The sequence below is a fragment of the Puma concolor genome, chromosome C1, assembly GCF_028749965.1.
Source record: "Puma concolor isolate L17-30 chromosome C1, mPumCon1.1.hap2, whole genome shotgun sequence".
Classification (NCBI taxonomy): Eukaryota; Metazoa; Chordata; class Mammalia; order Carnivora; family Felidae; genus Puma; species Puma concolor.
In genome coordinates, this window is record NC_141674.1 from 217,864,967 (window position 1) to 217,877,142 (window position 12,176).

Consider the following 12,176-nt stretch of genomic DNA (forward strand, 5'->3'; position numbering starts at 1 on the left):
CAACGCTTGTAATAATAGTAATTTGCATATGAAGTGAGGGTATTTGCAGGTGTTTTTAAGGACCAAATATTCAGGAAAAGAATTTGGTTGAAAACCATTCTGATTTCCCAAGAAGAAGACCATTGTGTCCATGATAAATTCCCGCCTTGGTCCTCGCTTGACCGCCACGCAGTCATGTCACGTGGGGCCCATGTCAAATCGCTTGTGATCACCGAGCCCCCACCCCTGTGTCACCTGGTGCAGCAGCCAAGCCCGGGCTTGGTCCTGGGACCTTCCCCACCAGGGGTCACCAGATCCCAGCACCCTGCGATCTCCCAACCATTGCTACTGTCCTGACCGGACCACAACCTTTGCCTTCTCTCCTTCTGCTCTCCTTACTACTTACTACTTAGCACCCTCCCATCTGGTCCACGGCCCGCCCTCCCCTCCTGCTTCCCGCCATACGGTCAACTCTGGGCTCACCCTCACCCTTGGCTGTGTCTCCCACGCACTTGTCCCAGGCTGAGCTCCCTCGACCATCGCCTACACCCACAACTCCCTGCCTTTGAGCTGTTCCCCCAAGCTGGCACACCTCTCCTTTCTTCAAGGAGCCACACTGAGCTCCTTAAGGGCATCCTGTGTCTAAACTTGTCACTGAATCCCCAGAGCGTGATGCCATAAACGTATCGCGGGAGGCAACTGACCATACCTCCGCAATAGAAACGCATCCCGAACGAGGATCGCTTGGCTCTTGGAGGGCCTAGAACGGCCTTTGTACTGGGTTTACGACCCGTGTGCACGTATTCGGCCCAGCAATGGGGGCATCGGACTCAGCTTAGTTTTGGGTGTTCAAAGGGGGAAACGTGGCGGGGGTGGAACTCAAGTGTACCCCAAAAGCAATTAGTTTTCCTACTAGTTCATTTCTGGGCACGAGGGAAACACTGTCAGTTTGGCCCCACGATTTATGCTGTAATAAAATTCAGTATTGTCTAAAATAGGTTGAGATGGCTTCATCTGAAACCGTCAAGTAACCTGAATTTAGGGGAAAAATTGTCCTGCCAAGTGTCCAGCCTTTGCTGCACACCTGTAGTCTATGAAAGGTGTGCTGTTTAACCTTCGAGGTGACCTTGGTTTCAAAGATGAGGAGGTTGGCCGGGGGCGGGGAGGGGGCGGGCGGCAAACAGGATGAGCGGGGGCCAGCGAGAGCCCCGTCCACCCCAGCCGTGCCCTCCCGCCGCACCAGAAGCAGAGAGAACCCTGACAGTTCACGGCCACCGCCTGGGAAGCAGGTGCCCGGGAGCGAGGGGTTCCCGTTGACGGCTGCGTTCTGGGAAGGGGGCTGGGGGTCCACCCCTCTCGGATCTCTGCCGGAGCATGTGTGAAAACCTTCAGTATGTAACGTATTTGCACTTAGCCCAAATTTTTCTTTTTTGACAAATTTTGGCTTTATTGAGGTACACTTGACATATAAACAAAAGTCTTCTGGGGCACCTGGGTGGCTCAGTCGGTTATGCATCCGACTCTCGATTTCAGTTCAGGTCATGATCTCCCAGTTCGGGGGATCAAGCCCTGCGTTGGGGTCTGTACTGGCAGCATGGAGCCTGCTTGGGATTCTCTCTCTGTCCCTCCCCCCAGCCCCCAATATATTTATATAGATTTTAAGTCTTCCTTTTTTTCTAAGTTTATTTATTTTGAGAGAGAGAGGGAAAGAGAAAGAGTGAGTGCACACGAGCAGAGGAAGAGCAGAGAGAGAGAGAGAGAGGCAGAGAGAGAATCCCAAGCAGGCTCTCCGCTGACAGCACAGAGCCCGACGTGGGGCTCCATCCCACGAACCGTGAGATCATGACCTGAGCCAAAGCCAAGAGTCAGACACGTAACCAGCTGAGCCACCCAGGCGCCCCGAGATTAGCCAGAATAGTATTTCTTTTTTTTAATTTTTTTTTCAACGTTTTTATTTATTTTTGGACAGAGAGAGACAGAGCATGAACGGGGGAGGGGCAGAGAGAGAGGGAGACACAGAATCGGAAACAGGCTCCAGGCTCCGAGCCGTCAGCCCAGAGCCCGACGCGGGGCTTGAACTCACGGACCGCGAGATCGTGACCTGGCTGAAGTCGGACGCTCAACCGACTGCGCCACCCAGGCGCCCCCAGAATAGTATTTCTAAAGCTTTTGCTTCTCTGAGCCGATTCCACAGAACGGAGGAGAAGGGAATCTCGAAAAAATACGCCGGTCGTGTCCGTGACTTTTTCAATATCCAAAGTCATGTTTCTTAATTTTCCATTTCAATTGGTGTGCTTTTCAGAAGAATGTCTATAAACTCATGTCCTGAGTATATAGCACAACCTGCTTTATAATCTTCACCTCGGGGGTCAGCAGAAGACCACGAAAACAGAGTGTGCGCGCGGCAGGGAGGGTCGCCTGCCGTGTGTCGCCGGGAAGCCAGTCTTGGGCACGCGGGGTGTCACAGGAGAGGAGAGCCGGCTCCTGGCCCTCCGGGAGTCTGTATTCCAGGAAGGAAGATCCAGGCCTTTGAAACTGAAGGGAGATTGAAACGTCATCGTCCGAATGGACCGAGAAAGAATTTGAGAAACCACGGTGTTTTCTCCCCACGCACACCAGCTCCCAGCCTATCGATCATTAAGGCTTCTGATTCAACCCCTTCCATTTCCCTCAGGGGGCTCTGCCTCCAATCCTGACCACCAGCACGTCTCCCCCATACCTGCAACTCCGGGCTTGTCCCCTCGAATCATCCTGCACACGGCCACCAGAATGGTCCTCCTCAAGTGTAAACCCATGCCCCCATTTTCCCCAGCCCCCTGTGTTTAAAGCAGATGAACGGAAGCCTCTCAAGCGCCCGCCCACGAGTCCTTGCTGACCCTGATGAAGCTTCCCCCGGCCCACACGAAATAGAAAAGTAAGGACAGCACGCTGAGCACCTCCGTTCGGCCAAACTTAGGTCCACCCAATAATCACTCCTGATTCTGAGATTAAGTCCTTCATGCTTTTTTGGTGTTAAAATGTCCTTTATGTGGGTAACTGATAATAGTCAACTGTAGATATTGCGGTTTTAATGCCTGTCTTGGCAAAGTAAAATGTTGGCCGAGGACAGACATCCACGCGTTTTTGTTTTTTTTTTTTTTGAAGACTTGAATCTTTGGACAAATAAGGGAGAAACGACACGAAACCGTCTATTTCTGTGACTCTTTGTGGCTGTTTCTACTCAGACCACCCTCTTCACCCGTGGTGATAGCGTGATCATGTTTTCTGGGTGCTCGGAGAACACGTTTGCTATGTTTGGAACCCAGAGCATGCAAACTCACAGCTTCTCTTGCAGCTAAATGCGGGCGTGTGGCTGACTTACGCCATGCAGCTCCCTGATTCACAGACCAGCGACTTGCAGAGGGAGGAGGGGGTGTGATGGACCTTCCGGCGTTCCGGGCAGCGGTGGTCACGGGGCACCCTCCTCGCCCCGTCATGGCATCGGTGCTAGCCAGCGTCCGTGGTTGGTGTGCAGGGGCGCATCCCTCACCAGCCTGGTTCTGGACACCGGCATGGAGCGTGGCTCCTCTCCCAGCCCTCTGGCGAATGACCCAGTTCCACTTTCTGTTGCCTGCAAATAAGCATGTGGGCTTCCGACCGGTTTTATTCCTTCAAGATTCCGCTCTGATAATCAGACTCCCCTGGGAAGTCCTCTGGGATGTACCAAGGAAAACCCTTCCCCTGTTTTCCCACAGCCCTCCGCCCTTACCCCAAGTATAATCTGAAGCTTTCTGTGTCCGAGCTGTGCCTTTGCTGGCTGGCCCCCCAGACCATAAACTGAGCAAGGGAGATGTCTAGCTCACACTAAGTTCAGACGCCCCCTCACTAAATCCTCGGATGCGTGGCTGGATGAGTGGACAACTCCAGGGACCTGCCAACCCATCCATCCAGGGGACCGGAAGCTAAGCCCTGGCTCCTGAATAGCTTTGTGTATAATCGTAGGGGGTTCTTTTTATCAAACACATAGAAGTTTTTTGTTTTTTTTTTAATGTTTATTTTTACTTTTGAGAGACAGAGCATGAGCAGGGGAGGGGCAGAGAGAGAGGGAGACACAGAATCTGAAGCAGGCTCCGAGCTCCAAGCTGTCAGCGCAGAGTCCGACGCGGGGCTCGAACTCACAAGCCGTGAGATCATGACCTGAGCCGAAGTCAGACGCTTCACCGGCTGAGCCACCCAGGCGCCCCTCAAGCACATAGAAGTTGTATGGGGAGACTATTCTGGATTTTTTCTAGAAATATTTATATCTCTACTCAGTTCACCAGTCTTCCCACTATAATATTACATGTCTTTTGCTCGGCTGGAGCTCACACTCGGAAAAACAAGGGTTTGCTTTACTGTTCACACATCCACATCTTCTTCTCCATCCCAAATGCAAAGTCATCTCACACCCAAGGTGTGGATGATCACAGCTAGGTGAGAACAGCAGACGCGGAAGCACTTGGTGAACATCTATAGCCCCCCGGGGAACGGTCTTGTCACAGGCCTACCTGGACACCTGAGCAAGCAGGACGCAGGACGGGCAGGCAGGATGCAGGACGGGTTGCCTGGCAACCCCAGCCATCCCAGGGCCCTCCTTCTCCCCCAGAAGGGAAGAGATCTGGAGAATTGCCTCCCTTTCATTTTCGACTCTGAGCCTGGTTAGAACTAACGTCCACAGAATGAAGACTATATGGTACGATCCAGGCCGACAGGTCAGCGTCACGACTTGTCCCATTGCACCGTACAAATAGAATCCTGTGTGTGGACAGAAGTAGGTGTATTCCCTGTGCACTTGGTGAATTCAGAAGGATACGTTTATGTGTTAAAAATCTCTTCGGAAAATCAGGGGGCGCCTGGGTAGCTCAGTCGGTTAAGCGTCCGACTTGGGCTCAGGTCATGATCTTGTAGTCCATGGGTTTGAACCCTGCATCGGGCTCTGTGCTGATGGCTCAGAGCCTGGAGCCTGCTTCGGATTCTGTGTCTCCCTCTCTCTCTGCCCCTCCCCTGCTCATGCTCTGTCTCTCTCTCTCAAAAATAAATAAATATTTTTTAAAAATCTCTTTGGAAAATTAGATTCCAGTTCTCCAAGTATTTTTGTAAAACACTTTCACCGATACCTAATTATCACATTTTCCATGTGAGAGATGAGTTGAGAAAATTAAAGACACAGAAGGTAATGGATGTGAGTGAGGGATGCAGGCACTTGACCTAGTTAGAACTAATTTATACAGCCCTTGGAGATTTATGTATTGTTCCCAGGCCCCGGGAGTTAGCGATCATTTTTCAAATAATAGATTTGTGCAAAATACATAGAGAGGTACCTTGGTACCTGGTGATGGCCAGCGTCACGATGCCACGCACAGGACAATCAGAGCTATCAACACAAAAATAAATTGGTTTTGCATTCATAAATCCATACCTAAGTAAAAGCAGCTCCCTTTTCTGTTTGTGGCATGTAATGTATCCCAAAATTGTGCTTAAGATATTATTGGATACCTTTGATGCACTCGGGCAGCATTTTCTTCCTAAATGACAAAAAAAAAAAAGCTTTGCACAATGCTCCTGCCTCCCTTCCGACAAGACAGGTTATTAGTGTCCTTGTTTTCAAAATGTTTTCAAAACATAAAACTTCACTCTGTGTCATTCAAGTGTTTTTAATATTCGCTCCGATTGGGGTGTTTTGCAAGTCAATCAGATTACAACAGAAGTCTGGTTGAGACATTATTATTTTGGATTCCTATACATCTTCCACCCACAGCTCTGGGCGGAAGTGAAACGGGTCCCAGCCTAACAATCTTGAGAAAGAAAATTCAGCTACTTCAGATTTTTTAAAACCGTAATTACTGTGACCACTCGCCTGTTTTTATTTCTTTATTTTTTTTAATGTGTCATTTGTTTTTGAGAGAGAGACAGAGACAGAGCACAAGCAGGGGAGGGGCAGAGAGAGAGAGGGAGACACGGAATCCGAAGCAGGCTCTGGGCTCCGAGCTGTCGGCACAGAGCCCGACGCGGGGCTCGAACCCACGAACTGCGAGATCACGACCTGAGCCGAAGTCGGACACTCAACCCAGGCGCCTCTCACCTGATTTTTTAAGCGAAGTTCACAGACCGCCTGAGTGAGACTCACGGGGAGGAAGCATATTTTTAAAATGCAGATTCCAAGGTCTTCCTAGGCTTTTAGAATCTGATACTTGTGGCAGCCCAGGAGTCTGCATTTTTTTACCAGGCTTTCCATCTGAGTCTGGGGTGGGCTAACGTGTGAAGACCAGGCTCAATTTTTGATTTTACGGTAAAACCCCAGGCAGAAAAGAAATGGAAGTGACTTCCGTTCCTGGGCAGGAGGGACAGGTGCGGATTCTGTTTTGTGGGGTCCCCACATTTCCGCAGCCACAGCTCCCGGCTCCTGAGCCCCCTGGACTTGGCACATCGTCCCATGTTCCATCGCCCTCCCGCTGAACTTGAACTCAAATCCAGCCGATTGTTTGGGAGGCTTCTCGGACGCGAGCCATGTTGCAGGCCCCTGTCCCCGCCGAGGACATAAGGGGGCCGCCGGTGCTTAGCGGCAGGCAAGCCCTCCCTGTCCTGTGCCTTCCCAGACCTCCTGGTTGGCAGGCAGGGATTTCTGCCCCCTGCTGGAGACTGTGCTCCGCAGCCCTGGGCCCGGGTTTGGGCCTCACCCAGTGTTCCGAATGCAGGGACCACAGTCCACGCCGGCCGTGGGGATTTACAGCTGCCGAGTGGGAGGCCTCTTGCGGGCAGAAGCAAGTCTTGTCATTTGGTTAACGCTGGTCGTTAGGCAGGACTCCGGAGAAGTCCCTCCCGCTGGCCAGTGCAGGCTCGACGGGCTCGGATGTCCCCGGGAGGTGTGGGGGTGTTCTTGCGTGTGCGTGTGTGTGTGAGCGTGTGAGCGTGCGTGTTGTGTCTCCACCAGACGTCCAGGAGGACTCTGAGGCAGGCCCCTGCATTGCTTACCTGGGGCGACGTCACCGCCACAAAGCAACCGGCCCTTCAGCTTTGTGCCAAGGCCACCCAGACTAATAACAGCCAACCAACACTTAGCACTTGCTTTGTGCCTTGCCGTGGTCCTAAGAACTCGAGAGGTTTTAACTCGCTTGATCCTTGCAACATCCCTGTGAGATACGTATCATTATTAGCCACAGCTGACAGATGAGAAAGTGAGGCCCAGGGAGGGTAAGTAACCTTCCCAAGGTCACGCAGCGTCCAAGTGTGGAGCTGAGATTCAAAGCCCGGGCAGCTTGGCTCCGAGGTCCTCGCTGTAGCCCATTCCTGCCCCGGCCAGGTGATGTTTTCCTGTGAGCCAAACCCCCTAGCAAGAGAAGGAAGCTGTCGCCTGCCTCACTGAAAGTGATACGCGGCACAGATTGTATTTCTGACTTCAGAATGTTTTACGTGGGGATGATGAAAAGCGGAGAAGGGTTTGCAACAGCCTCTTTGTTCTTACTTTCCTTGGGTCGGGCGGATGTGATTAGTTTGCGTGCTGTCCGCAGACGTCAGCGGCTGGTGTGGAGCCCGCACAGAGGCCGGCTGGAGTAAGAGTGACTCTAGAATTTGCCACATCATGAATGCCCGCCAATAATGGGGAAGTGAAATAAATTGCCGTCCATTTCCACAGTGGAATACCGTCCAACCGTTAACGGGAACAGGGCGCTTTATAATCGTCGGCGCAAAAGGGTCTCCAAGACCCGGTAAGCGGAACAGAATAGAACGGTGGGTACAGAAGCCTTCATTTATGTTACAAGGGAAAAAATAGGGCCATCCACAAAGCACCCCTAGACTGACACCAAAGAAGGAAGCTCAGGGGGTTCCTGGATCCTGGAGAAGCTGCACCTGGGGGAAGGCCTTTCTTCTCGTGCCTTTTGATTTCCTACTCTCTCGTGGTGATACTTTCATGATTCTATCTATCTTCTGCTCCAGGTAATAATTTATGAAATGAGAGTCATTTAGAATCGGCTGCGGGGATAGAACGAATACCCCAATTCGCAGAATTAAAAAAAAAATCAAGCGAGTACCTACTTTGCATATTGTTAATCAGCAAAGTGGGCATAGAGAGGCAGATGATCAAAACTGATTTACGTGCCTCCAACAGGATGTTTGCAGACAGGGTCCCCGGATGGGTCCGGGGGCGTCTAGGAGACCCTCAAGGGGTGCGCTGCGTTTTTGTTCATTCTGCTCTGTGTATCTTTTGAGGAGGCTACGTGGAGTTTTTTGAATGGCTTGTCCTGCAGGTCGATAATCCACAAAAGTTTAACAACCACTTGCCTAGAAGCTATGCAAAAAGATGATGTCCATATAGAAGACTATACTATTCAGAATTGGGTTTTTGTCACTTATTTATTTAGAGAGAGAGAGGGAGAGAGCAGGGTTGGGGCAGAGAGAGAGGGAGACCGAATCCCAAGCAGGCTCCGAGCTGTCAGCACAGGGCCCCACGTGGGGCTCGAACTCACGAACCGCGAGACCATGATGTGGAGTCGGACGCTTAACCGAGTGAGCCACCCAGGTGCCCCTATACGATTCAGGCTTTTAAATGAGTACCCCAGAGGGATCCTGCAGCCTCCAGCTAAGGAAACGTAAAGTAGGGAGAGGCCGGCACCCGGGCCACGGTCCGATGCAGCCTGCCAGCCTGTGCCCGGGGCACGCCCCGCCCAGAGGCTCTCGGCAGCCACGCATCACGAACAGCCTACGTGTGACACGTATCATCATCGTTCAATCCGCAGGGACGGCATCTGGCTGCCTGTCACAGAAACCTAAGAGGGGCTGGGTCAAGGAAACGGTTCGTTTTTGTCACCTGACAAGGTGGCCAGGGAGGGAGAGTGCTTGGGGGCTGGCGCCCTTGCTCAGGGAACCAGCCTCCCGTTCTCCCTGCGCGGCCATCCTTAGCGTGTGGCTTTGTCCCCTCGTCGAGACTGCTGTCGAATCTCGAGGTGCCAGGTCTGTTTTCCAGACAGGCATAAGGGGAGGGGGGCACGTGGCATGGGGTCGTCAGCTAAGCTTGTCTCCTTTTACAAGGGAAACCAGAACTTTCCCGGCAACGGCACTCAGCAGAATTCCCTTCCCTTCTGGCCTTTCTTTAGCCAGGGCACGGTCACACGGCCACCGCCCGCTCCGAGGAGGCTGGGGGTGGGGAGCACTGTGTCCGCTGGTTGGTTGCAGTAACCAGAAGCTAACTAGAAATCCTGCTGGGATGAGAGGGGGGCCAGTGGAGACTGCAAGGGCCCCATGGGGAGCGTGTGTGGATGGACCTATTTTTCTGCTGCGAGTTGGCAAGCGTGGATTAGTTGGTCAATTGGCCCTTAAAAACTGGCCTAACGCCCTCATTGTGAGGGTGCAGTCAGGGGTTATAACTCACGGACCTGCATTTATTAGTGCCGTTGGAATCGGAGATGAATATAATTGCATGATTTTTTTTACATGTTATTTATCTATATATTTAGTTTTGAGACAGAGCACAAACAGGGCAGGGGCAGAGAGAGAGAGAGAGAGAGAGAAAGAGAGAGGGAAACAGAACCAAAGCAGGCTCCAGGCTCTGAGCCGTCAGCACAGAGCCCGACGCGGGGTTTGAACCCACGAACCTCGAGATCATGACCTGAGCCGAAGTCAGACGCTTAACTGACTGAGCCACCCAGGCGCTCCCTTTTTTAAGTTTGTTTTTTTTTTTAATGTGTAAGCAAAACGCATCCTAATAAAACCGACCCTGACATTCAAGGAAATAAATGAAACTAACAGCGGGGGCTGCTTCACTGAAGCCACACAGAGCTCGGATCGGAGTCAACCGAGGGCACCTGTTACCACCCCGCCGTGCCAGGAGCCTGGCCCGTGGGCAGATTCTGTCCGCGTTCTTCACTACGATAAAAAAACAAGGATGCCTTTCACCTGAGCTCCTTTCCCAGACACCGCCAGATGCTAGAACCCCTCCTAACTGAGGACAGGAAGCCCGAGGCCGGGGCTGCTCCCGGGAACGAACCTGCGAACCGTGAGGTGGTTTGAGCGGAGCAAGCGGGAGCTGGAGGTGATGTGAGAGAGTCTTGAACCATAGTGAGCCAACAGGTCCCTAAAGGAACGGGCCGTGACTGGCCACGGAAGGAGCAGACCCGCACTCACGTACGACTGGCGTCTGTTGACCTGACACTGTTACACGATGTCGTCTCCAGTTGCAATAGAAGCATCTTCCCGGGGGACCAGCAGGTGGCCCCCAGGGCTCACCCCTCGCACGCCCACCCCCCTCCGGACCCCAGCCGCCCACGGTCCAAGCGGCGCCACCAAACAGCCAGGGAACTCCTCGGCCGAGCTGAGAAGGGTTGCTCTGGGGGACGTTTTGCTAAGACATTTCTGCAACGCGGTATTTCTCCAGAGGCCAAGACCCCACTGATGAGCAGCCACGCCCCGCCAGATGCCGAGTCTGAATATAAACTTAAAACCCTCCTCCCCCTTGGAAATCTTCCATTTTCTTGACAGTAACGCTGAAGCGTTCATTTAAAAGCCTCGTATTTGAAAGAGATGCTGCCGCAAAGCCAAATCTTCAGACTTCGTCTCCCCTGTCTGTTGCAATGTGATATCTGTCCTCAACTCTAAGAGTTCGTCTGGATCCGGATTTCCTAGGTGAGGAAAAATTGCCAGAGTCTGTCTTTGCAGAAATGGCCACAGGTGAGGGAAGGGAGGAAGAGTTCATGTTCCAAAAGAAAAAAAAGAAAAAAACGACTCAAATACATGACACCTGCTCCGCCTTTGGGGGAAATCATTGGAGAATGAGTTCAGATAGAGCTTGCCTTTTATGGTTACACATGATGGTATTTTTTTAAATCACACAAGGCACCTTCGATTTATGTTTTCTACACACCCACGGGAGTAACTGTAAGGTGATTCAAAAGCTGTAGTTGGGGAGGAAACATCAGTTCTTCCATTTGGTTTCATTTGGCTTTAGTTTCTGAAGATAAATTTAAATCTGTCTCCCTAACATAAATACTCCTTGTTTATCGTATCCCTAAAACGTTTTAAAGAGGTAGATTTCATGTAGTCTGGTTCTTTAGAGTACTTTGAAACATTCTCTGACAGCTTGTGAATCTTTAAAACGTCCCTGTGGGAGTTGCGTAAAAAATTAAAGAGATACCCACTAAAAAACGTAGGGAGCTGTGAGTGCTTTTGTTGAGAACGCCCACAGACATTTCCAGGGTGTCTGCCCGGCCCCTCCTCGGGGGATTCCACTCCGTCTGAGAATGGGTAGCCAGAACTCTCTTATCTGGATAGACTTGGGAGGCAATGGCATCTTGCCAGCCCAGAGAAGGCTGAACCTTGGCCGAGATGTCCTTGAGGACAAGAGGAACAGAAGGGTCACATCTGAGACCCGCTCTCGGTTCTCTGACGCTTCCGAGGCACAAGTGGGGTCCCCCTCTTTGAGATGGCTCTCTCTTGCACCCCTCCAGGCCCACCCCTGGGTGGCTCCTTCTCCGGCACCTCCCTAGGGTTACCCTCCCAGCTGTGGCCTCGGCCAGGTTCCTTTGTAAACCACTCGTACGTAGATCCGTGACTCTTTCCTCCTGAGAACTCACCTCACTTGGTCATTTACGCCATCTTTATTTTTTTTTAAGGCAATGTATTTTTTTTTTTAATTTTTTTTTTCAACGTTTATTTATTTTTGGGACAGAGAGAGACAGAGCATGAACGGGGGAGGGGCAGAGAGAGAGGGAGACACAGAATCGGAAACAGGCTCCAGGCTCCGAGCCATCAGCCCAGAGCCTGACGCGGGGCTCGAACTCACGGACCGCGAGATCGTGACCTGGCTGAAGTCAGATGCTTAACCGACTGCGCCACCCAGGCGCCCCTAAGGCAATGTATTTAGAGAGAGAGCGAGAGAGAGAACGAGCACGAGTGGCGGAGGGACAGAAAGAGAGAGGGAGAGAGAGAAGCCCAAGCAGGCTCCACGCTGACGGCCCAGAACCCAGAACTCGGTCTCGCAAACTATAAAATCACACACAACCTGAGCCCAAAGTAAGAGTCAGATGCTTAACCCAGACGCCCCTACACGGTCTTCCATGTCTGCCTCTCCTGCAGGACTCTGGGCTGACACCTTGTCTGGCTCCGCTCACCGCTGGGCTCCCTGGTGGCCAGTGTTGGGCAGGGCAGTAATCACTGGTGGGAGGAAGCAGGGGAGCGGAAGGGAGGGT